The sequence below is a fragment of the Lathyrus oleraceus genome, chromosome 1 (genome assembly GCF_024323335.1).
Source record: "Lathyrus oleraceus cultivar Zhongwan6 chromosome 1, CAAS_Psat_ZW6_1.0, whole genome shotgun sequence".
NCBI classification, from domain to species: Eukaryota; Viridiplantae; Streptophyta; class Magnoliopsida; order Fabales; family Fabaceae; genus Lathyrus; species Lathyrus oleraceus.
The window spans coordinates 28,214,731-28,218,142 of NC_066579.1; the positions used below are offsets into that span (position 1 = coordinate 28,214,731).

The 3,412-nt window shown below is 34.2% G+C and overlaps 1 long non-coding RNA gene across 1 annotated transcript; it reads left to right on the forward strand.

Annotated features, from left to right (window-relative positions):
- Nucleotides 1–1,779: 1,779 nt before the first annotated feature.
- Nucleotides 1,780–2,675, forward strand: LOC127086737 (uncharacterized). The gene is made up of 2 exons (XR_007789595.1): nucleotides 1,780–2,112; nucleotides 2,195–2,675. It is a non-coding gene; the product is annotated as an uncharacterized LOC127086737 (long non-coding RNA).
- Nucleotides 2,676–3,412: the final 737 nt, after the last annotated feature.

Here is a 3,412-nt window from a genome sequence, read left to right on the forward strand (position 1 = left end):
AGAAAGAGGGAGAGAAGAGCTTGGGAGGGAAAAGAAGAAACCACCATGAAGGGTCATCATCTTCACCAACATCATCTCATCTTCTTCTCATCATCTTCATGTGTCCAAGGTGAGTTCTTAGATAGATTTAGCCTTGGGGAGAAGAAAAATTTCATGAAGGGAACTAGGTTGTTATGATATTGTGGTTATATGTTATAGAATGGATTCATGATGGTATATGTTTTGGTAAGGATTGGAGTGGTTGAAATTGGAAAAGGGAGTGTTCAGAAGATGAATTTGTGAAGAAAATTAAAGAACCAATAGGGGTCAAACCCAAGACCTCCTTGGTGTGGAATAAGCCTTACCACTAGGCTAAGCTCTTGTTGTTAAATATTTATGCAAGGAACAAGTGTTAACCTATATTCTTGATTAAGTTAGTTTGTTAGATTATTTGAATGTTATAACTCCGTTTTAGATGCGGACGGATGCGTTAGAAAGATAATGTAAATGACTATCATTAATATACCATGTTATAGTATATTATGTGTCTTACAAATGCTATGAATTATATTATGATGAATGCTAAACATTGTTGTTATGCTTGATTGTGAAATAACATGATTAAAAATCTTACAAAGATGAGTGAGGAAACTTAGGAGAATAACTTGATTAATAACTTAGAAAGATAATCTGGGTTATGGAAATGGGTATACGGTGATGCTTGGGCGCAACGATACCTAGGTGTGTATCATGGACAAGTGTTCACCTGATAAATGAATCAATAGGCTTTGTATGGAACATGTGTCTTTTTATGTAATGAGAATGGATCATGTTATGATGCCATGAGAATTTGTTTGATATTTTGGTGAGGAACTTTTGTTCCAAATGTCCTATTTTGGTTAGGAGTGTTGCTCCGAAAGTCCTATTGGTTATTGGGAATTAATCACGTATTCGAAATTAGTTGTGATTGTGCACATACCACTTCGAAGGCTTAGGTAAAGCGGTAACTGGGGATGTGGCACCAATGATTCGTGCCTCAATTGGATTTGAGTCCCAACCATGGAGGACATGGGGGAAAGGTGGACACCTAAGTGGGTTAGAGTCTCATACTGTGAAAGATACCCTAAGTGGGTTAAAGTCCCATACGTGTGACAGTCGCTTGAACTGAGGATTAAGTCTCATAGAGGACCCGATATCCACCGTGAAAGTCGAATCATACGAGCATGCATGAATCAGGCCTGGCTTAGACGTAAGTTCGTTCAGAGATTGATGTTTCGTGAATCCGAATAGTGATTTTTTGAGTGGATGCACTCAAGTGACATATTTCCATACATTGCGATTATCCCTTAGTTACTCAAGTCCTAGTTACAAGGTGCAAGTGATGCACAAGTAACAGAAGGTGAATACTTGAGTTAGAATCGAGTAGAAATCCTGTAGACCCGAGTGGATCCATAGGATATGAGAACTCACTGATTATTATTACATCCCATTATTGTTGTTATTTTTCAGGTATTCCTTGCAGGTTGGATTCAAGAGAAGCTGTCTACTTATGTTTCAAGGGATGCAGTTGTTCTGATCTTCCGTTGTGGAGTTATGTACAATGAAGACATTGTACATAGTTGTTAGATTTTTATTTTTAGGCATTATTGTATAGATGTCCCATTGATAACACTTGTATGATATTATTCTAGATATTTATTATACAGGTTGTTACAATCCACTTCCATAAATCTTCAAAAAAAAAAAAAAAACCTTATATTATTTTGGGCGAAGTATTCAGGTAAATCCACATTTACGCAACTCACTTTCTTACCCGCACATATTTTACTTGAAAATGACTCCACCACCACTATCGTTATCAACGATGATGATACTATCTCTAAATTCTTCGACCACAAATATCATCAGGTTGTTGGTTCCTGCAATGGATTATGCTGCTTCGTGCAAGAGTATTCCAACTCTGAGTATCGAGAATTCTCTCTCTGTTTCTGTAACCCAGCCACACGGTCATTGTCTCATAAACTAGGTTATTTTCGCATTCCACCTAAGCTTCCTGATTCTCTTTTCAAATTTTCATTTGGTTATGATATTTTAACCTCCAAATATAAGGTGGTGGCTTTCAGTTCTAGCGAGGTAAGAGTTTTCACTTTGGGTCATAATGTTTGGAGAAATATTCCAAAATTTCCTATAAATACTTGTCATTTAATTCGTTCAGGTCAGGATGGTGGTCTCTACTTGAGGAATTGTCTTATTTGGTTAGCCGGTGGTACTAGAGCTGTTAACGGTAGTTCAAGGTATGAATAATTTGTGATTATATCTCTCAATTTGGGGACGGAGACATACAAAGAGTTGTTGCCCCCTCAGGGTTTTAATGGAAAGTTTCTATATATTCCAAATGTTTGTGTGTTGATGGACTGTCTTTGCATTTCTCATCATTCAAATGGGAATAATATTGCTATATGGCATATGAGAGATTTCGGAGTTGAAGAGTCTTGGACTAAATTGTTTAACTTTAGTTATCCTTATCCCGATTTTTTTCAGGACCCTTCTCTTACTTGGGATATTTCCTGTTGTGGCCGTTACATGTTCTTGAGAATGCTAATACATTGATATTGGCAAATGGTGAAGGACTAGTAATTCGCTATAATAGTATTGTTAAAATTGATTAAGCATTGAAGAATCACATTCATACTTGATATTTTATCCCATGGTACTTTATCTATTTAATAGAAAAATTCTATTTTATAACTACTTTGTTTGCTACTTTTAAATGGATGCAATATTTATACGGTTGTTATTGTTCTGGGATGTCAAAACATCGTTATGATATTTTTATGTTTGTGTGCACATCTTGCTTCTAAATTTGTATTCTCTCAATTCCAATAATTAAAATAAAATCTATGATCAACAAAAGAATATGATTATAACAATCTTATGAGAATATGTCAAGTCAATTAACAAGGACCTAAAGTCTAATCTATGTAGGTTCAGGTCAGATCAGACTTTTTAAAAATAAAATAGGCCTAAGCTTTTTTATAACAATAAGAAATGTGTTTTATGTTTATCAAGCCGATTTATTTAAATAAATATTAAAAAAAATATTACTATATAGTTAAATATACGACATTCCTGCAATGTAGGTAAGTTTTGTCTTATCCCTTGTAATATTTTTTTTATTTCTCCTGTAATAGTTTTTTTTATTCCTCATAAGCGTAAAAAAATTTTATAGGGATAAATCGAATTTCGCTAACATTGCAGAGGTGTCGTATATTTAACTCTTAATTGTATATTGTACTTTGAGGTAAAATACAAAAATAAGACTTAGTTATCTTGAAGAAACTATACTAATAGGCTGAAAAATACCTTATGAATAATGTCATAAGTTGTTTTCATAAGTTTTTCTAAACAAACAGTCTCATTAAGTGTATCATTG